Source organism: Oryctolagus cuniculus, chromosome 17 (genome assembly GCF_051225735.1).
Source record: "Oryctolagus cuniculus isolate XC-2025 breed Fujian yellow rabbit chromosome 17, ASM5122573v1, whole genome shotgun sequence".
NCBI classification, from domain to species: domain Eukaryota; kingdom Metazoa; phylum Chordata; class Mammalia; order Lagomorpha; family Leporidae; genus Oryctolagus; species Oryctolagus cuniculus.
In genome coordinates this window covers 44,813,972-44,836,713 of record NC_142883.1, presented here as the reverse complement: position 1 = coordinate 44,836,713, position 22,742 = coordinate 44,813,972, and the positions used below count along the sequence as shown (strand labels likewise).

Sequence of the window (22,742 nt, the reverse complement as noted above, 5' to 3'; positions counted from 1 at the left end):
GCTCTTTTTCAAGTTGATAATTCTTTATGACCCACAAATGCTATAAATATCCAAATGGCCCTTTGTAGAAAAAAGGTTCACCATCCCCGGTTTAGAATGCAACGCTCAAAACAAACATACAATAAATAATGTGTATGACTGCTGAATTTTATTTTGATACAAAAGCTACCTAATTTACTAAACTGATGACTTTTAAATTTTTGTTTATGTTTTTAAAATTTATTTTAAAGGCAGAAAAAAAAGGGAAACAGAGACAGAGATCTTCCATTCACTGGCTCAATTGTCAAATGCCTGTAACAGCAGGGGTTGGATGAGGCTGAGTCAGGAGACAAGCCTAGTGTCCTATGTGGATGGCAGAGACCCATAGATCAGCACTTAGATGATCACCTGCTGCCACCTAGGGCACACATTAGCTGGAAGCAGAACTGGACTCTAATCCAGGCACATGATATGGGGCTGCTGTTATTCCAAGCAGCATCTTAACCATCGCACCATATACCTGTCCCCAAACTGGTAGCCTTTTTTATATATATTTTTGGTCCATCCCTTTTCCTTAGTGTTTTGTTTTTGTTTTGTTTTGTTTTGTTTTTAGGGAGGGAAAAAGAGAGAGAGAGCACGCACACTCTTCCATCCCCTGGTTCACTCCTGAAGTACCCACAACAGCCATGGAGGCTACACTAGACTGAAGCCAGAAGCCTAGAACTCCATCAGGGTCTCCAATGTGGGTGGCAGGAGCCCAAGAATTTGAGTCAACATGTGTGCATCAGCAGGAAGCCAGAGTCAGAAGCTGACTGGGGATTCAAACCCAGGTATTCTGTTATTAGATGCAAGTGTCCCAAGCAGTGTCTTAAACCACAGTACCAAAAACCCACGAGCCCCAAAACTTTACATTCAAATTCCATCATCCACTATTTTGACTTGATGTCATAAGACATACCACCAGGCCGGCACCACAGCTCACTAGGCTAATCCTCTGCCTAGCAGCGCTGGCACACCGGGTTCTAGTCCCGGTCGGGGCGCCAGATTCTATCCCGGTTGCCCCTCTTCCAGGCCAGCTCTCTGCTGTGGCCAGGGAGTGCAGTGGAGGATGGCCCAGGTGCTTGGGCCCTGCACCCCATGGGAGACCAGGAAAAGCACCTGGCTCCTGGCTCCTGCCATTGGATCAGCGCGGTGCGCCAGCCTCAGCGCGCCGGCCGCGGTGGCCATTGGAGGGTGAACCAACGGCAAAAGGAAGACCTTTCTCTCTGTCTCTCTCTCTCTCACTGTCCACTCTGCCTGTCAAAAATAAAAAAATAAAAAAAAATAAAAGACATACCACCAAATCACAAATTATAACTATGTATCTCAAAAACATATTAAATTTAAATCGATTTCCACTTTTAGTATAAATAAACTGGACTAATGACTGTACTTGAATAGGATTTAAAAAAGAACACTTTTCAAGAAATAATGGTCAGTCTCATACCACAGTGCCACCAAATAAAATACAGTAAAATAGTAAGTACTAAAACCAGGGACACTGGGGCTAATGCTGTGGCAACAGTGGGTTAAAGCCCGGGCCTCCAATGCAGGCATACCATAAGGGCGCAGGTTAGAGTCTCAGCTGCTCCACTTCTGAACCAGCTCCCTGCTAATGTGTCTGGGAAAGCGGCTGAGGATGGCCCAAGTGTTTAGGCCCCTGTACCCACGTGGGAGATCCAAAGACGCTCCTGGCTCCTGGCTTTGGCCTGGCCCAGCCCTGGTCACTGTGGCCATTTGGGAAGCTCTCTCTCTGTAACTCTGCCTTTCAAATAAATAAAATGAATCTTAAAAAAAAATCTGGGATACCATTTCATTGAATTTCCATATTCGAAAATTATGTTAAAACAGAGAATGGTGGTATAATTTAATGTACTGTCAAAAAAAAGTTGGACAAATTTTATATCGTACTTATTTTCACAAACATTTCACACCTCAACAATAGAACCATTTATTGTTAATGACTAGATTTATCACCTCAAAGGCAGTTGTAAGGGGCTAGCACTGCTTCCAACACATGCAACCTATATCAGACACATGCATCCTATACTGGATGCCCAGCTGGAGTCCTGGCACTTCAGCTTCCAATCCAGTTTCTTATTAATGGATCCTGAGAGGCAGCAGATGATGGCTACAATGTTTGAGACCCTGCCACCCATGTGGGAGATTCAGATGGAATTCTAGGCTACTGTCTTCGGCCTGGCCCAGCTCTGGCTGTTGCAGACATTTAGGAAATAAACTAGTAAATAGAAGATAGATTCTCTCTCCGCCACCCCCCCCCCCATCACTCTACCTTTCAAGTAGGTGAAAATAAATAAACATTAAAAATACATTTTAAATGTTTGCTCTTGAGGGGCCCAACGCCGTGGCTCACTTGGTTAATCCTCTGCCTGTGGCGCCGGCATCCCATATAGGCGCCGGGTTCTAGTCTCAGTTGCTCCTCTTTCAGTCCAACTCTCTGCTGTGGCCTGGGGGGCAGTGGAGGATGGCGGAGGAGCTTGGGCCCTGCACCTGCATGGGAGACCAGGAAGAAGATCTGGCTCCTGGCTTTGGATCAGCGCAGCAACGGCTGTAGCAGCCACTTGGGGGGTGAACCAACGGAAGGAAGACCTTTCTCTCTCTCTCATTGTCTATAACTCTACCTGTCAAATAAAAAAAAATAAAAAAAATAAAAAAAGTTTGCTCTTCAAAAAGTTCACTGAGGGGCGAACATTTGGCCTAGCAGTTAAGATTTGTGGGTATCTGGGGAATAAACCAGCAGATGAAAGCTCTCTCTCTAGCTGTTCTTTGACTTCCAATTAGCTTTTTATTTAAGTTAATGGAAAATCTGTAACAAAAAAACACATCAGAGGCCAGCACTGTGGCACAGCGGGTAAAGCCACTGCCTGTAGTTCTGGCATCCCTTCTGGGCACCAGTTCAAGTCCCTGCTGCTCCACTTCTGATCCAGCTCTCTGCTATGGCCTAGGAAAGCAGTAGAAGATGGCCCAAGTGCTTGAGCCCCTGCACCCATGTGGGAGACCAGGAAGAAGCTCCTGGCTCCTGTCTTCAGATCGGCGCAACTCCAGCCGCTGCGGCCATCTGGGGAGTGAACCAGTGGATAAAGACCTCTCTCTCTCTCTCTCTCTGCCTCTGCCTCTCTGTAACTCTGCCTTTGAAACAAATAAATACATCTTTAAAAAAAAATCATGGATTTCAAAATAGTTTTGCACAAAAATTATCCTTTTAAATCCATTCTTCCATAAACATTATGAAGTACTCTCATATAAGACTAAATTAACCAGATGTTTTTTAAAAAACCTAGTTGTTTAGGTGGGGCCAGAACACTGACATAAAGCTGCCACCTGTGGTGGCAAGCATTCCATATGGGTGCTGGTTCAGGTTCAGGCTGCTCCATTTCCAATCCAGTTCCCTGCCGGTATGCCTGGGAAGGCAGTGCACCAAAGTGGGAGACCCAGAAGAAGCTCCTGGCTTCGGATTGGCCCAACTCTGGCTTTTTTAGCCATTTTGGGAGTGAACCAGAAGATGGAAGATCTCTCTCTCTTTTCAAATAAAATAAATAAATCTTTATCAAAAAATCTAGTTGTTCAGAGTAGATAGTATAATATCTTGGGAAACTAATTCTCTAACAAAGTAAAGTTTTTAAAGAAAAACACATTACCTATATTTTTAAAATATGCATTTCTTTTTTTTCTTTTCTTTTTCTTTTTTTTTTTTTTTTTTTTTTTTTGACAGGCAGAGTGGACAGTGAGAGAGAGAAACAGAGAGAAAGGTTTTCCTTTTGCCGTTGGTTCACCCCACAATGGCCGCTGCGGCCGGCGCATCGCGCTGATCTGAAGCCAGGAGCCAAGTGCTTCTTCCTGGTCTCCCATGCGGGTGCAGGGCCCAAGGACCTGGGCCATCCTCCACTGCACTCCCAGGCCACAGCAGAGAGCTGGACTGGAAGAGGAGCAACTGGGACAGAATCTGGAGCCCCGACCGGGACTAGAACCTGGTGTGCCGGCGCCGCAGGCAGAGGATTAGCCTATTGAGCTGCGGTGCAGGCCGAAATATGCATTTCAAATGTAATAAAAGTAAAGTTCCTTGACTTCTTTTCCTTTTCTTTTTAAATTTTATTTTTTTAAAGATGTATTTATTTATTTGAGAGATAGAGTTACAGACAGTGAGAGGGAGAGACAAAGAAAAAGGTCTTCCTTCCTCTGGTTCACTCCCCAAATGGCCACAACAGCCGGAGCTGCGCCAATCGAAAGCCAGTTTCTTCCAGGTCTCGTGGGTGCAGGGGCCCAAGGCTTTGGGCCATCTTCTACTGCTTTCCCAGGCCACAATAGAGAGCTAGACCGGAAGAGGAGCAGCTGGGACGAGAAACAGTGCCCATATGGGATGCTGGAGCCACAGGTGGAGGATTAACCTCCTGCAAGGATTACCCAGCCTCAAGTCCTTGATTTCTATTTAAGGTACTTAAAGTATACAACCTCCAACCAGGTCTATTCATGCTGATAAAAAAAAAAAAAGTTCCATAAATCATACTTGCCCCTGTATATAAGCACAAAATCTAATCTAATTCCAATATTAAACTATTAAATGGAAAAAGTACCATTATTTGGCTGATTATTAAATAATAAACAACATCTACTTCATATGTATTCAATCAGAGGAAGAAAAACTCCACTTATAGGAATACTCCATTATTCACAGGTTTCATTTAACATTTTATCACAGCAATAAACTCTTGTGAAGTTATTTTAATATGTCAAATTATCTGATACATATAACAAAAACATAACACATATATCAATATTTTTACTTTCCCCTAAAACATTATTCTTTAATGTAGAAGCTATGTCCAAAAAGTTTATTATATACTAATAAGTACAACTGGTTCAAAGTGATATGTAAACAAAGAAATATTTTAACTCTGCATTTCCTATTGCTAACTATCAAGTTTCTCTATGACAGGGCATTTGTTCTCAAAGTAGAACTTCACATCTTTTCTTTCCTACATTCCTTTTAAAGCTTTAGAGTAATATTTTATAGAATTGAACATTCATACATAAAACACAAAAATACTTTCTCACTACATAAACTGAACATAAAAAGATCTTTTAATTATGTCTTTTTCAAATTATTTATTTTCTAGAGAAAATAAATGGAAAATGTTTGTGAAAATAAAATAGAAAAAATGGAAAAACTGGCACTAACAATGATATGTCAAAATAAAGAATCTAAAAGTAGGCATATTTTATTGCCCCTCTGGGACTCAGAACATCTGAATTCTAAAAAACAAAACAACTGAAATATGATATTCCTAGTATGTGACAACCTTATAAAACATCAGGTTCAGGTCAGCATTGTAGTATAGAAGGTTAACCCTCTACCTGCAGTGTCAGCATCCCATGTGGGTGCTGGTTTGAGTCCCAGCTGCTTCACTTCCAATCCAGCTCCCTGCTGATGCACCTGCAAAGCAGCAAAGGATAGCTCAAGTACTTGGGCTTCCACACCCACATGGGAGACTTGGAGGAGGCTCCTGGCTCCTGGCTCTGACCTGACCCAGCCCCAAGTGTGGTGGTCATTGGGGAGCGAACCAGTGGATGAAAGATCTCGCCCTCTGTCTCTCTCCATCTCTCCATGTCTCTGCCTTTCAAATAAATAAATCTTTAAAAAAAAATCAAGATCATCATCCACATTTGTAATAAACACTAGCCAGGGGTCAGTATTGTGGCACACTGGGTTAAGCCACTGCCTGCTACACTAGCATCCCATATAAGTGCCAGTTCAAGTCCTGTTCCACTTCTTATCTAGTTTCCTGCTAATTTGCCTGGGAAAGCATCAGAAGATGGCCTAAGGGCTTAGGCCCCTCCTACCCATCTAGGAAACCCAGAGGGAGTTCCAGGCTCCTGGCTTCAGTATGGACCAGCCTCAATCATTACGGCCATTTGGGGAATGAACCAGTGGATGGAAAATTCTGTCTCTCCCTGTCTGTAACTTTGCCTTTCAAATAAATAAATAAACCTAAACAACAACAACAACAACAAAAACATAGGAGCAGGCCTTGTGGCATAGTGGGTAAAGACATTGCCTGAGAGGCCGGCATCACATGTAGGGGCCAGTTTGTGTGCCAGCTGCTCCACTTCTGATATAGCTCCTTGCTAATGTGCCTGGGAAAGCAGCAGAGGGTGGACTAGGTACTTGGGCCCCTGCACCCACATGGCAGAACCAGATGAAGCTCTTGCCTTCTGGCTTCAGCTTGGCCCAGCACCAGCTGTCGCAGCCATTTGGGAAGTGAACCAGTGGACAGAAGATATTTCTCTCTGTCTCTCCCTCTCTCTGTAACTCTGCCTTTCAAATAGATAAATAACTCTACTTCTCAAATAAATAAGAGTTACATTAGTGAGGAGAGGTAGAGAGAGAGAGAGAGGTCTTCCATCCAATGGTTCACTCTCCAGTTGACCGCAACAGGCGGAGCTGCGCAGGTCCAAAGATCCAAAGCCAGGAGCCAGGAGCTTCTTCCGGGTCTCCCACATGGGTGCAGGGGCCCAAGGACTTGGGCCATCTTCTGCTGCTTTCCCAGGCCATAGCAGAGGGCTGGATCAGAAGTGGAGCAGCTGGGTCTCGAACTGGCGCCCATATGGGATGCCGGTGCTTCAGGCCAGGCATTAACCCCGGCGCCAGCCCCATAAATAAAATCTCAAAAAAAAAAGTTCTGTAATTCATGAAAAGTGTACTCACACATAGGGTGTGACACTTGATATATGAAAACACATGTTCCCCAATAAAAAGCCTCAGAAGTCACCATCATTCCCAAAATTGTTGGTCCTCTGCCCAGGATTCTTTTAGACAAAATGCTTAGGATCTTCTAAGCGCTAAGGCTAGGAAAGGTAAATAACTCCAATCAAACTACCAAATGGACTAGAGACAAGATTCAGGAAAAAGTGAAGGCTGAGCTACTGAAGGCAAAAGGAAAAAATAAAAAGCAGCATACTTCAGAAACATGAGATCAGAAGTAAAGGGATAAGGCAGAAACAGAATTTCCAAAAAAAGTTAACTAGGTACCTGGAATACATAAAAATGTTTCCAAAATAATGCTTTCCATTTACTTATGTACCACATTCAGACATCTCCTATTATTTAACTGGTATTGTGACTCACTAAATTGAATTCACAAGTCATTGAAAGCACTGGCTTAGAAGAATTTACAATCATAAGGAAGCTCCTTCTTTCCTATGAATATCTACCTATTCAGGAGGTGGAAGAATTAAGAAGGCAGAATTAATTCCTCCACAGCAGGGACAGTATCTTAGTGGCATATAATAAGCAAAGTTTGTGAATTAATACACTTTGGAACAAAAAGCACTTTTAAGATGAACACGTGTCAGGGTCAGCACTATGGCACAGCATATAAAACCACAACCTGCAGTGCCAGCATCCCATATGGGCACTGATCTGCTGCTCCACTTCCCATCCAGCATCTCTTGATAGCCTGGGAAAGCGGTAGAAGATGGCCCAAGTCCTTGGGCCCCTGCACCCACGTGGGAGACCTGGAAGAAGATCCAGGACCCAAATCTGGCTGTTGCGGCAATCTGGGGAGTGAACCAGCAGAGAGAGGACCTCTATCTCTGCCTCTGTCTCTCTCTAACTTTGCCTTTCAAATGAATAAATAAACCTTAAAAAAAAAAAATGGATACATGTCTACAAATGAAACAAATTAAAAGGCTTACAAGAACATGAGTGCTTTGGATACCTTCAAAGCCAGGGACAGTGAAGAGAGTTTCAAGAGGTAGACGTGTGATATCAAATTTTTCTTAAATGAACAAATGAAGTACCAAAGGAAATGGAAATTTCATTCCTACAACAGGCCTTATATACAGAAAGAAGAAGAAAACCTCTAAGAGACTAAAAATTCATATTAGTATCAGGTAATACATAGATAGCAAGTTAACTATCCTAAAATCCTAACCATGTCTCTGAAAAGTATGTCAGACTTGTAAAAGTGTAAATTCAACTTCAACTCAATAACCTAGTTATAGTTATATAAAGATGCCAGTTCGAGTCCCAGCTGCTCCACTTCCGATCCAACTCTCTGCTAATGTGCCTAGGAAAGCAGTGGTGCACAGCCCAAGCCCTTGGCCCCTGCATCAATGTGGGAGACCCAGAAGACGCTCTTGGCTCCTGGCTCTGGCCCAGCAAAGCCCAGTTGTTGCAGCCATTTGGGGAGTGAACCAGAGGAAGGAAGATCTGTCTCTCCTTCTCTCTGTGTAACTCTTTCAAATAAATAAATATTTTTAAATCAGATAAGTTATGCAACTAAAAAATTAAAGATACATTGGGAAGGGGCCAGTGTTGTGGTGTATAAGCCATCACCCATGATGCTGGCATCCCATGTGGACAACAGTTTGAGTTCCAGCTGCCCCATTTCTGATCTAGCCCTCTGTTAATGGCCTGGGAAAAGCAATGGAAGATGGTACAAGTGTTTGGGCCACTGCCACACATATGAGAGACCCAGATGAAGTTCCTGACTCCTGGCTTCAGCCTGGCCCAGCTCTGGCCATTGAGCCACCTGTGGAGTCAACCAGAGGATGGAAGATCTCTCTATATATCCCTCTCTCTCTCTGTAACTCTGCCTTTCAAATAAATAAATCTTTATAAATAAATAAATATATATATACACACACACACACACACAGAGACAGAGACAGAGAGACAGACAGGTGGGCATTGTGATGCAATGGGTTAGGCTGCCACTTGGAATACCCAGGTCACATATCAGAGCACCAGTTGGAGTACCAGCTGCTCTACTTCTGATCCAGCTCTCTGCTAATACTCCTGGGAAGCAGCAGATGATGGCTCAAGTACTTGAGTTTCTGTCATCTACACGGAGACCTGGATGGATTCCCTGCCTCCTAGCTTCAGCCTGGCCTAACTCTGATAGGGAACAAAGGGATCCCAACTGGCAGCTAAACCACTAGGCCAAACATCTGCCTGTTCCCTGTCTCTGCAGTCATGTGAAGAGTGAACTAGTAGATGGAGGAGCTCTCTTGCTCACTCACTCTCTGTCACTCTGTTTCAAATAAATAAATCTTTCTTTTATGATATACTGGTAGTCAGGCATTATGGTACAGTGAGTTCGGCAGCCACCTGGAATACCAACATCCCACATCTGAGTACATGGGATTGAGTCCGCATTCACTTCCAATGCAGCTTCCTGCTAATACACCTGGCAGGCAGCAGGTGAGGACCCAAATACTTGGGTTCTTGCCACCCATGTGGGAGACCCAGCTGGCTCCTGGCTTTGGCCCAATCCAGCCTCAGCTGTTATGGACAATGGGAGAATAAACCAGCCAATGGAATCTTTCCCTGCTCCCCATCATTTGGTGTTCCATATATATACACACACACACACGGAAAAGGCAGACGTCTGGCCTAGTGGCTTAGCTACCAATTGGGATCCCTTTGTCATCTATCAGTGACTAGACTTGAGTTCTGGCTCTGCTCCAGATTCCAGCTTCCTACTGATGCACACCCTGGGAGGCAGCAGGCAATGGCTTCAGTAGTTGGGTCCCTACCACCCACATGGGATACCGGGATACATTCCTGGTTCTTAGTTCCTGGCTCTAGCCCTGGCCCTGGTCCAGTCTCAGCCCAACCCCCTTCCCAGCCACTGTGGGAACCACTGTGGGCATTTGGGGAGTGGACCAATGGATGAAATCTTTCTCTCTCTCGTAATAATAATATTAGTAGTAGCATTATACTAAGTACCAATTATTATTATTGGTGGCTGCAAACTAGAAAGTTTTATTCCATTCCATTATTTGGTAATTTTTTCTTAGAAACTAAACCTTGCATGTCATTCTAAATATTTAAGAAATTTGCCTACTCCTAAACTGTATAAAATATTTAATCAAATAATTTATCAAAAGGAAAAATTACGAACCAGTTTTGTAGCACAGCAGGTTAAGCCGCCGCCTCTGATGCAAGCATCCCATATGAAAGCTGGTTCCAGTCCCAGCTGTCCACTTCCAACCCAGCTGCCTGCTAATGTGTCTGGGAAAACTGTGCATGATAGCTCAAGTGCTTGGGCCCCTGCTACACACACAGGAGACCCAAGTAGAGTTCCAGGCTCCTGGCTTCAGCTTGGCTCAGCTCTGGCCCATGTGGCCATTTGAAGAGTGAACCAACAGATGAAGATCTTTTTCTCTGTCTCTCTGCCTTTCTCTCTCTCTTTTTTTTAAAAAAGATTTTATTTATTTATTTGAGAGGTAAAATTACAGAGAGAAGGAGAGACAAAGGTCATCCATGTACTGGTTCATTCCCCAGATGGCTGCAAAAGCCGCGGCTGGGTCGACCTGAAGCCAGGAGCTCCCCCCAGGTCTCCCAGAGGGGTGCAGAGGCCCAAGTTCTTGGGCCATCTTCTGCTTTCCCAGGCCACAGAAGAGAACTAGTTTGGAAGAAGAGCATCTGGGACTAGAAGTGACGCCCACAGGGGATGCTGGCACCACAGGTGGAAGCTTAGCCCTCTACACCACAGAGCCAGCCTCTCTCTGCCTTTCAAATATATATAAAAAATGTTTATTAGTAAAAACAACTACCCAGGACATAATTGACACTGGCATTTTTACCAGGTTGTATATCTATTATGCAAAGTACTTAGTAACCTATACTTCATTAACTTGCCAGATACTTATATTTTGAGAAATTCTCCTTTTATGGACCACTTAATTTTGTCATTAAGAATATACAGCCTTCACCGCGGCTCAATAGGCTAATCTTCCACCTTGCGGTACCGGCACACCAGGTTCTAGTCCCGGTCGGGGCGCCGGATTCTGTCCCAGTTGCCCCTCTTCCAGGCCAGCTCTCTGCTGTGGTCCAGGAGTGCAGTGGAGGATGGCCCAAGTGCTTGGACCCTGCACCCGCATGGGAGACCAGGAGAAGCACCTGGCTCCTGGCTTTGGATTAGCACGGTGGGCTGGCCACAGTGGTCATTGAGAGGTGAATCAATGGAAAAAGGAAGACCTTTCTCTCTGTCTCTCTCTCTCTCACTATCCACTCTGCCTGTCAAAAAAAAAAAAAAAAAAAAAAAAAAAGATTTATTTACTTATTTTAATGGTAGAGTTACAGAGAGAGAGAGAGAGATCTCCAACTGCTAGTTTACTCCCCAAATGGCTACAATAGCCAGGTCTGGGCCAGGCCCAGCCAGGAGCTATAAACTCCATACAGGTCTCCCACACAGGCAGCAGGAGTACATGTATCTAGGCCATCTTCCACTGTGCTCCCAGTGCAAGGCACATTAGCAGAAATCTGGATCAAAAGCAGAGTAAGCAAGACTTGAACCAGCACTCCAAGCTGTACTTAACTCTCTCTGCCACCCAGTCTCCCACACAACTTTCTAATTCAGTTTATTTTTTAGACAATATGAGACCTCTTTAATGAAATTAATCATCAATTTTTTTAAGAATTTATTTCAAAATCAGAAAGAGAGAGACACAGATCTTCTACCCGAAGACAGAAGCTGGGTCAAGAGGAAATCAGGAGCCAGGAGCTTCATCTGGGTCTACCATGTAGAGTGCAGGGGCCCAAGCACTTGGGCAATCTTCTGCTGCTTTTCCCAGGCCATTAGCAGGGAGCAAGATGGGAAGTGAAGCAGTTGGGACACAAACTGGCATCCATATGGGATGCCGGGCATCACAGGTGGCGATTTTACCCTCTACGCCATAATAACAATCATCAATTGTTAATCACTAAAAATTGAAATACTTTAACCTAATAATGGAATGAAATAATATAGGTTGGAGGACCAGCACTGGGGGGTAGCAGATAAAGTCAACACTTGGCATATGTCCTGGCCGCTCCACTTCTGATCTAGCTCCCTGGTAACGGGCTGGGAAAAGCAACAGAAGATGGCCCAAGGGACTGGGCCCACTGCCACCCAAGTGGGAGACCCAGGTGAAGTTCCTGGCTTCAGCCTGACTCAGCCCTGGCCATTGCAGCCATGGGAAGTGAACCAAGGACAGAAGATATCTGTCCCTCTGTCTCTCCTTCTCTCTGTAACTCTGCCTTTCAAAAAACTAAACAAATCAGGCTGGTACCGCAGCTCAGTAGGCTAATCCTCCGCCTTGCGGCGCCGGCACACAGGGTTCTAGTCCCGGTAAGGGCACTGGATTCTGTCCCGGTTGCCCCTCTTCCAGGCCAGCAATTAATTCATATATGATCCTGAACTTAAATGGCAGCTCTTAATATATACCAAAAAAGTTCCTGATTTCTAAAAGATCAAATTAGTCTGAGTACAATTAACTGTGCTTAGTAGTAGACTCCTGATAACCAAAAAGAGATAGAAATGAGAAATTAACCAACTTTAATACACAAATCAGCCAAACAGAGAACTTACTTACAGGTAATATGAAAAACAGATTAACTCTAACACTAATTTTAATGCCAACAATTGCCACCTAATTTTTTTTTTTTTTTTTTTTTTGACAGGCAGAGTGGATAGTGAGAGAGAGACAGAGAGAAAGGTCTTTTGCTATTGGTTCACCTTCCAATGGCCGCCACGGCTGGTGCGCTGTGGCCGGTGCACCGCGCTGATCCGAAGGTAGGAGCCAGGTGCTTCTCCTGGTCTCCCAAGGGGTGCAGGGTCCAAGCACTTGGGCCATCCTCCACTGCCTTCTTGGGCCACAGCAGAGAGCTGGCCTGGAAGAGGGGCAACCGGGAAAGAATCCGGCGCCCCGACCAGGACTAGAACCCGGTGTGCCGGCACCACTAGGTAGAGGATTAGCCTAGTGAGCCACAGCACCAGCCATCACCTAGATAACTTCTATATCCACTAAGTAATCATGACTACAAAGAATCAGGAAATTCTTAAATTATACTCTTATGGTTAGTTAGAAGAATCCAACCTTTTTTGTTGCTGTAACTCATCAGTTTCATTCTTTTCATGGAACGGCATCACAACATGAGACCAAATATGTATATGCTTTGATATTCAGAAAGGCTACTTTATGTTAACATAAATTCAATTAATTAGCAGATCCCCAGTTCTTCCAAAATCTGTATTAATAAAAATCCAGGGGCCAGCACTGTGGCATAACAGGTAAAGCCTCTGCCTATAGTGCCAGCATCCCATATGGGTGCCGGTTTGAGTCCCGGCTGCTCCATTTCTGATCCAGCTCTCTGCTATGGCCTGGGAAAACAGCAGAAGATGGCTCAAGTGCTTGGGCCCCTGCACCTGCATGGGAGATCCAGATGAAGGTCCTGGCTCCTGGCTTCAGATCAGCACAGCTCCAGCCATTGTAGCCAATTAGGAAGTGAACCAGCAGATGGAAGACCTCTCTCTCTCTCTCTCTCTGCCTCTCCTTCTCTCTGGGTAACTCTGACTTTCAAATAAATACATAAATCTTAAAAAAAAAAAAAAAAATCCAATGAGAAGAGTGTTTGGTGTACCACAGTGCCTGGTTTGAAGCCGCATACTTTGGGAGGTAGCAGATGATGGGTCAACTACTTGGTTCCCTGCTACCCATGTGTGGGACCCGGATTGAGTGGTGGGCTCCTGGATCCAGCCAGGCCCAGCCCTGGCTTGTTGCAGCTTGGGAGAATGAACCAGCAGATGAAGATCTCTCTGTCTCTGCCTTTCAAACAAAAATGAAAATAATTTTGTAAAATTTAAATGTGAAATCTTTAAAAATACAGTAATTATTTTCTATTCAAACTTTTGGTCTTATACACTGCTGTATTTCTTTAAAACCTCTCAGAGTTTATATTTGTTTGATACTATTCTTTACTTTGGAATCAATGTTTTGTTACTGTCAAGATAATCTTAGACTATTCAGTCTCCCTAAACCCAGTTGATTCTTAGAAATTCTCCCATCTATAAAACATGAGAATTATAACCAAATTAACAAATCAGATATCAGAATGCCAAAAATTAAGTCATTAAAAGAGAATCCAGAGAAACAGCCAGTTGTGAAAGAACAGGAAGTGATGTACACTGCCATTTTGTAGACGAACTATTTAGAAACCTAAGAAGTGACATACTAATCTGAAATCCTCAGACGAATAGCTCTCAGTATTCTCTAACAGCGGCATCAGAGGTCATCTGAAATAACCCACAAGCACATTTTCCTTAATAATGAGTTTATCTAATGGATCAAGAACACACTTTTCCCACTTTTAGACAGAGTTCCTACCGGCTACAGAAAACAGAAAGGGTTTCTTTTTAGTTCTCCTGAAGAGGACCCTTAGTTCTAGCATACTGAAACACAGCAAGTAGCTAACCTATACCCCATATACATCTGTAAGTTTTGTAGCTTTTATTAATAAATTCTTTCTTCCTACATCTTTTAAAAGTAAAAGCACTCTTTACTGAGAATATACTTGGATTTATACAAGCTAGCCTATACACATCAATTATCAACAAACCATAATATCGAAAATTAGGTTCTATTGCATAATTTCCCATATAAAAGAAAACTATACATCATAACTGCAGCTGTGTGGCATGAAATATTCAAATGAATAGCGCTGTTTCAGTTAAATGAGTTGAGATGAACATCTAAAGAGAATAAGGCAAAGAGTTCCATTTTCTAAGGGACAAAATAATAAAACATATTTAACACGTCTCCTACATCACAATCATGAAACGAGATGATAAAAGCTAAATTTGTGTCTAGCATTACTACAAATATCTTTAAATCTCTGTATTAAAATAGGGTTCAAAATGCACCACACACTCCAAGAAAGCTCTCAAGAACAACATTTAATGACAACATTGCAGATGGCATTTGGAGGTATTTAAAAATAAAGTCACCAAACTAAGTAAAGTTTAAAAACTAAAAACAAACAAAAAACAAACCCATCACATAATCTATACATATTTTAGTCAATTTCATCACTTTGTGAAACAAATTTTTTGACTCTTAATATTCATATATGGAACATTTTGGAATAGCTTCACCTGCACATCTAAACACTTCAAGAAAAAAAATGTGTCAACAGTACATCAAGACTATTTCAAAGCTTAAAGACCATTTTTTGTTCACAAACAGCACTTGGCAACACACTTCCAGAATGTTAACATTTTTATTTCTTTCTACTCTAAGGACAAAACCAACAAGTACTACAGAAAAACAAATGATTTGTTTTAAAACAAACATGACATGAAGCAAATTAATGAAAAAAATGACTACTTGATTTCCAGAATACAGATATATCTTAACATAATTAGGTAAATTTTCATTGCCTTAAAAGTATTTGCTACAGAAAGATTTGCAACTTCATTATTTTCAGAAAATTTCAATTTCAATTATAACAAAATATTAACCTTAAAAACGTACAGCCCGGGGGATACGTCCATCACATAGACTGCCCGAATGTAATAATCTTAAAAATTCTTCAAGAACTACAAAACTCATAGCAAGAAAAAAAAAAAAAAAAAAGAGGAGTACAAAATTATTTGAATCCTAACGAAAACCCAACCTGCTCACCAAAAAAAAAAAAAATGTCAGTCCATACATCTCTCAAAAAGAGCAAGAGAGACATCCAACTGTTCTAACACAAGAGGGGTCCCTTCGAGAAGCCAGATCCCCCCACAACAACGGAAACCTGTATCTCCCAAGGACCGATCACACAGGAAGGGTACTATAGACTGTACTGTTATCGAAACGAAGGAAAAAGAGTAACCTTTCCGAGAGAAGCGCCATTACTTCCCTCTCCTGCTCCCCCTCCCTTCAGTGTATACATGGGTCTGAGTATGAAGAAACTGCCTTGGACTTCTGCAGCATTGCAGTAGGCTTGAGCTGGGGAAGGGGGAAGGGTAGGGGGTAAGAAACGCTCCCATCACCCCTTCAAGAAGAGTAGAGCTCTCCGGGGATTGGGGGGGGGGGGTGTGTGGAACCCACCCAGCCGGCTACCCAGAGCAGTCTCCCTTCCCAAGAATCCACAGACACTACAAAGGAGGAGCGGGAGGAGAGGGACCAGAGAGAAAGGAACATTGCGCCTTTAAATCGGGGTTCACATCAACCCAGTCGGCCAGAGGGCCACACCTTCCTCGAAACAGCCCCTTCCGGTGACCCTCAGGAAAAAGGAATGTAATCGCCCTAGCCCCTCAAAACGGGGAGGGCGCCCAACTCACCAGCTTCTTTACCCCACCCACAGAATCACAGACCCTCCTTGTCTCCCTCCCCCACCCCACCCCCACATCCCTTCTTCCACACAAGAGGCCTGAGTGGGCCGAATTTCCCCGCCCCCCTCCATGTCTCCTTTTCCCCAAGCAAAGGTGCCCTTACCCTTTCGCCGACAGGTCTGGGGCGGGGTAGGCAGGCACAGCCCCCTGCAGCTCTCCGGTGGCCGCTACGCTGGAGGGCAAGGAGTGAAGAGGAGGAGGAGGAAGAGGAGGAGGAGGAGGAGGAGGGGGCCCGGCGACAGACCGCCGCCCCCCCCACCCCGGAGCCCCAGTGAGCCGCCCAGCCCAAGCTCTGCGACAAGGGGCAAGGGGGTGGGGGGGGCGAGGGGACGACCGGGGTCGAAGAGGCGCCCTCAGAGCTTGGGCTCAGCTAAGATGGCGCGGGGAAGTGCCGGGAGCTGCCGCCGCAGCCGCCGCCGCCGCCTCGGGGGAACCGTCCCGGGCCTCGGCCGCCTCCCGTCCTCACACAGCCGAGGCCCTCTCGGTCCCCCGCGGCGGCCCCTTGGCGGGCGGGCCCACGCGCAGTCCTCGGCCACCACCACCACCCCTGGGAAGGGGGCGCTCACAAAGGGAAGAGAGGCCGCGGGCCGGCCGGCGGGCTGCGGGGCGGGGTCCCCAGGGGCCGGGAGGCCTCAGAGGCTCGCGGGTGCCTAACGCTCTCGGCCCGCGAAGTGCGCAGGGCAGGCGGGACCCCTCCTCTCTCCTCGGGCAGGCGGCGGCACCGACTCACTCTCTTTGCCACCCTCCCTCTCTCCGAGCCCTGAAGCCACAGAGATCGGCCGCTGCCCAGGTTCCCCCCCTTCCCCGACACCACTCCCCTCCTCCCGACAGTCATCCCAGTCTCCGATCTCGCGAGATTTCCCGCCTGACAGGCCCGACCCTGCGCGAGGCACGACTACGTGCGCGCGCGCGCCCTCACGAGAGCGCGCAGAGGCTTGCGCTGGGCAGGGTCGCCCTGGCCGCCGGGTGTCCGTGCCTCTGTCCAGCCCGGCCTCGGTCATCTCGCGGAGCCCCTATGCCACGCGGACATCAGGTGCATTGATCTCACCTCTCAAATCTGAGAGAAAAGAGTTCATCTGTACTCGCCTTTTGTCCTTTTTCACGCCTCCGAAGCATCCGTCCTCCGCTAAACTTGGGAATGAGAAGTTTGTCTTAAAGTGTGTAACATCCTATTCGCATACCTTAGGTCGACCCCTTCGAGGAATTCAGAGGTAAATTGGCCAGCATAATCAGTATGTAACTGAGTTTTTGAGATCTTAGTAGTTTATAATTTTGGAACAGCGGTAAAGTAAGCTCACGTTATTTTAGTGATGGTCGGAAAAGCTTTTGTGGATTTAGTAGACTGATGAGAAGTTTTTGGAACAAGAGCAGCAAGCAAACTAAGTAAACTGGGATAAATATCTGGCTGCTTGCTTCAATGGGATGCAGGTATGACTTGTTCTGAATACTCTCTTTTATAGTAAGGGTCCTTCCTCTCTGCCAGTCATTCCTCTTTTATCTTTATTACCAACCACCACCCAATGGCAACCTCACCTCCTTGGGGTGGGAAATAAAAGGATTTCTATCTTCATCTCTCCTGCCCTTCGCAGCCAAACCTCCTGAAAAAGTTGTGTATCCTCCCACCTCCCCTGTAATTGATCTTGCCAAGTTCAAGAGTGACCTTGATTGCTATGTCTATTGGAGTCATTTAATCCTTTCCTCCTGTCATCTGCAGTATTTGACATAGTTGACACTGCAGTCTTGAAATTGCATTCTTCCTTGGCCTTTTCGATACCGTAAAACTGTTTTCCTTCTTCCTTCTGGTCCTGGCAGTGCCCTTCTTCCTCCACTCATCCTTGAAATATGCCTGTCTAATCCTGATCTCTTTTCCTAAAAGTATTAGAGCAAGAATATTATAGATATTCCATACATTTCAAAGTGGAAAACAGTTCAGGCTTTCCCATAGTATTTATTTTTTCTTGACAGGCAGAGTAGACAGTGAGAGACAGAGAAAGAGAGAAAGGTCTTCCTTTACTGTTGGATCACCCTCCAATGGCCGCTGCGATCCGAAGCCAGGAGCCAGGTGCTTCCTCCTGGTCTCCCACGTGGGTGCAGGGCCCAAGAACCTGGGCCATCCTCCACTGCCTTCCCGTTCCACAGCAGAGAGCTGGACTGGAAGAGGAGCAACCGGGACAGAATCCGGTGCCCCAACCGGGACTAGAACCCGGAGTGCTGGCACCGCAGGCACAGGATTAGCTTATTGAGCCGTGGCACTGGCCTCCCATAGTATTTTTTAAATTAAAATTTTCAAATATATATGGAAAGAGTAGAATAGAATAATAAACTTCCATGTACCCAGTTTCAACTATTATCAATACTTTATCAGCCTTATTTCACTTCTTCTCCCACAAACGTATTTTCAAAAACATTTTTTTTTTATTTGAAAGACAGACCCAGAAACAGAGAGGTCTTCCATCGGCTGGTTCACCCCCCAAATTCCCACAACAGTAGGGCTAGGCCAGGCTGAAGCCGGAAGCAAATAACTCAGTTATGGTCTCCCACATGTGTGGCAGAGACCCAAGTATTTGAGCCGTCATTTCCTGCCTCCCACAGTGTTCATTAGCAGGAAGTTGGATCAGAAGCAGAGTAGCTAAGCACCCTGGAATGCAGATGTCCCAAGTAGAACTCAAATGCCGTGCCACGTGCCCAATCCCTCCCTGAAGTATTTTTTAAGAGTTATTTGTTTGTTTATTTGAAAAGCAGAGTTACAGAGAAAGGAGAGACAAAGATCTTGATCTACTGGTTTCTTCCCCAAGTGGCCCCAACAGCCAGGGCTGGGCCAGGCAGAAGTCAGGAGCTTCATCCAGGTCTCCCACATAGGTGCAGGTACTTGGACATCTTCTGTTGCTTTCCCAGGTGCGTTAGCAGGGACTTGGATTGGAAGTGGAGCAGCCAGGACTTGAACCAGAGCCCATCTGAAATGCCATTGTCACAGACAGCCGATTAACATGCTAAGCCACAACAGCAGCTCTTCCCCAGAGTATTTTTAAGTAAATAGCTCAATGTGTATCTCTAACAAAGATTTAATATATATATATATTTATTTATTTATTTATTTGAAAGGCAGAGTTACAGAGAAGCAGATGCAGAAAGAGAGGTCTTCCATCGCTGGTTCATTCCACAGATGGCTGATGGATGCAATTGCCGGAGCTGTGCCAATCCAAAGCCAGAAGCCAGGAACAACTTCTGGGTCTCCCTAGCGGGTGCAGGGGCAGAAGCACTTGGGCCATCTTCTACTGCTTTCCCAGGTCCTCAGCAGGGAGCTGGACTAGAGGTGGAGCAGCTGGGACTCAAACTGGCACCCATATGGGATGTCAGAGCCACAGGAAGATGCTTAGCCAGCCCCCTTTGTTTTCTTAATTCCTTTCTTTTCTTCCTTATCTCTTTCTTTCTTTTCTTTTCTTTTTTCTTTCTTTTTTTTTTTTATTTGCTGAAGAAATCAGATCATATATCCTGTAGACTTTTTCACATTCTAGACCTGGCTAATTGCATCCTCATGATGTCATTTCACATTTACTTCAGTGCCCATATTTCCTACAAACTGATGGTTAAATCCAAAAGTTTGGTTGTGTTTCAGTGGAATTTTTTTTATAAGACTGTTGTATAAGTGATGTTTTATAGTATTCTTTCTGTAACTGCCACCCCCCATTCTCTCATCGACCTCTATCTTGGTCATAATTGTAGTTCCCCTCCTCCCTGATTCCCCAGCATGTAGAGAATCTTAAAAGACACTGGCTGCCTTTTTTTCCTACTCCAGATATGCACCTGTGGTCTGGTGTTAAGAGGACTCCCTCCTCAAATTCCTAGTTCACACATGCACACACATGGCTTATCTCAATAGCAAATTTATTCAACAAAAAAAATCATTAGTAGATACTGCAAAAAATAAAGTATTTTGTTTTTAAATTTTTATCAAACAGAAAAAGAAATAATATTCATCCATAGCAAGAAACTAGTAAGTTAATGCTTAGAACTGTGGCAAATATTGCAGATCTGTGTATTTAACTCCTGAATATTTCTTTGTCCCTGAAATGATCCCCACTGCCTCTGCCGTAGTGGTTCATGCATCATTTTATCACTTGGAATGATGTAATTGCTTTCTGTGGACTCAACTCTCCCCTCCCTTCCAGCATACCCAATTCTCTGTACCAAGGTGAATGGTTTTAAATTTCATAAATACAAATTCTGAAAACTGAACATGTAATTTCTCTGTAAAACTCTTCAATGGCCTGATTTGGAGTGTTCTAACCACTCTGAACTATTATTCACAGTCTGCTACCTGCTAATATGCTTTCTCTAGGACATAGCACGGCATTCCTCTGCCTGAGATGCCTTCTGAGTTGCCTAATATCCTTCAAGACTCAGCTCAAGTGCCACTTTTCTTGAGATGCTTTCTTATATCTCAATTAGGTAACCTTTGAGCCTGTAAATTAGAATCAGAAAGCTGCAGGGATAAGGATGTGTATCAACTACATTTTGTCCTTGACAGAAAAGTTACCCAGGCAATGATAAAGCCGAAAATAAGTTCATTCCACGCATTGTCTTACTTTATCCTCACAAGAAACCTATGAGGTAGGTTTATTATCATTATTCCATTTTATAAAAATGAAAATTTATATCAGAGAGCTTATATTACATGCCTCAAATACCAACTGATAGATAAATGGTGAACTAGAATTTGAACTCAGATATGAATGAATCCAAAGCACACCCTCTTTCCACCATATTGTATTCCTGACACCACCAACTACTCTAGTTTGATGCCATGTATATTTATGTATGCAATATCTGAATATGTTTAATATCTGTATATTAGGGTACTTCAAGAAGTTATAGAAAAAGTGCAATAAAAAATAAGTTTGGGGTGGCATTTGGCCTAGCAGTTAAGATACCCACCTCCCAAATCAGAATACCTGGGTTTAATTCTTAGCTCCAGATCTTGATTCTAGTTTCTTGCCACTGCAGACACTGGGAGGCAGCAGTGATGGTTCGCGTAGTTGCATTCCTGCCACACATGTGAGAGACCTGGATTGAGTACTTATATATATATATATATTTTGAAGTTATTGGGGCCATTGTTGTGGCATAGCTGCTTAAGCTGCCCCATGCATAGCCAGCATTCCCTATGGGTGCCAGTTCGAGACCTGCCTGTTCCACTTCTAATATAACTCCCTGCTAATGCACCAGGGAAAGCAGCAGAAGGTCCAAGTGCTTGGGCCCCTGCCACTCACGGGAAACCCAGAAGAAGCTCCTGGCTCCCAGCTTTGGATTGGCCATTGTAGCCATCTGGGGAGTAAACAAGTGGGTAGAAGATCTCTCTCTCTCTGTTTCTCCCTCCTCTATATACTTTGCCTTTCAAATAAATAAATACATCTTTAAATAACTATTTTATTTGAAAGATAGTTACAGAGAGGGAGAGAGGGGTAGCTTCCATCTGCTTGTTCATTCTCTAAATTGCTGCAGTGGCCAGTGCTGGGCCAGGCTGAAGCTCAAAGCTTCATATGGATCTCCCATGTGGATGTCAGGAGACCAAGCACTTGGGCCATCCTCCACTGCTTTCCCAGGTGTATTAGCAGGAAGCTGGATGGAAAGTGGAACAGGTGGGACTTGTATGGGGTGCTGGCTTTGTAGTCCTGGCTTAATCTACTGTGCCACAATGTGGGCTCCCTGGATTGAATTCTTGGCTCCTGGCTTCTACCTGATCTAGCCCTGGCTGGTGCAGGCATTTGGGGAGTGAACCAGTGGAGGAGGAGATTCATTCTCTCTCTCTCTCTCTCTCTCTCTCTCTTTCTCTCTTTCTCTCTTTCTCTCTTTCTCTCTTTCTCTCTGCTGTTGTTGCTTCTCTGCCTTTCAAATAATAAATAAACAAATTTTTTAAAGAAAAGATTTATTTTATTTATTTGAAAGACAAAGTTGCAGTGTGGGGAGGGAGAGAGAGACAGATAGATCTTCCATCCACTGGTTCACTCCCCAAATGGTCACAGTGACCAGGGCTGGGCCAGACCAAAGTTAGGAGCCAGGAGCTTCTTCCAGGTCTCAGACATAGGTACAGGGGCCCAAGGACTTGGGCCATCTTCTGGTGCTTTGCCAGGCATATTAGCAGGGAGCTGGATCATAACTGGAGCAGCTGGGACTCAAACTGGTGCCTATATAGGACGCTGGGGTCACAGGTGGTAGCTTTACCCACTAAGCCACAGTGCTAGCCCCGTAAATAAACTTTTAAAAGAAAAAACTCAGGGCTGGTGCTGTGGCATAGTGGGTAAAGCTGTTGCCTGCAGTGCTGGATCCCATATGGTTGCCGGTTCAACTCTTGGCTGCTCCATTTCTGATCCATCTCTGTGCTATGGCCTGGGAAAGCATTGGAGGATGGCCTAGATCCTTGAGCCCCTGCACCTGCATGGGAGACCTGGAGGAAACTCTTGACTCCTGGCTTCAGATCGGCGCAGCTCCAGCTATTGCAGCCATCTAGGGAGTGAACCAGCCTCTATAACTCAAATAAATAAATAAATAGTTAAAAGA

The 22,742-nt window shown here is 44.6% G+C and overlaps 1 protein-coding gene across 5 annotated transcripts in view; it reads right to left on the bottom strand.

Annotated features, from left to right (window-relative positions):
* The window catches only part of TAOK1 (TAO kinase 1), a 174,660-nt gene extending 157,670 nt beyond the window's left edge, over positions 1-16,990 (bottom strand). For 2 of the 5 annotated variants that reach the window (XM_051824587.3, XM_051824588.3), the window contains exons 1-2: positions 16,288-16,631; positions 5,392-5,470 (exon numbers count right to left, since the gene is read on the bottom strand). The gene's annotated coding sequence lies outside the window, so the exon portion shown is untranslated. Of the gene's footprint in view, positions 1-5,391; positions 5,471-16,287 lie in introns of all 5 variants that reach the window. The other 3 variants (XM_051824586.3, XM_002718911.6, XM_070061154.2) reach the window with 3 other exon arrangements.
* Positions 16,991-22,742: the final 5,752 nt, after the last annotated feature.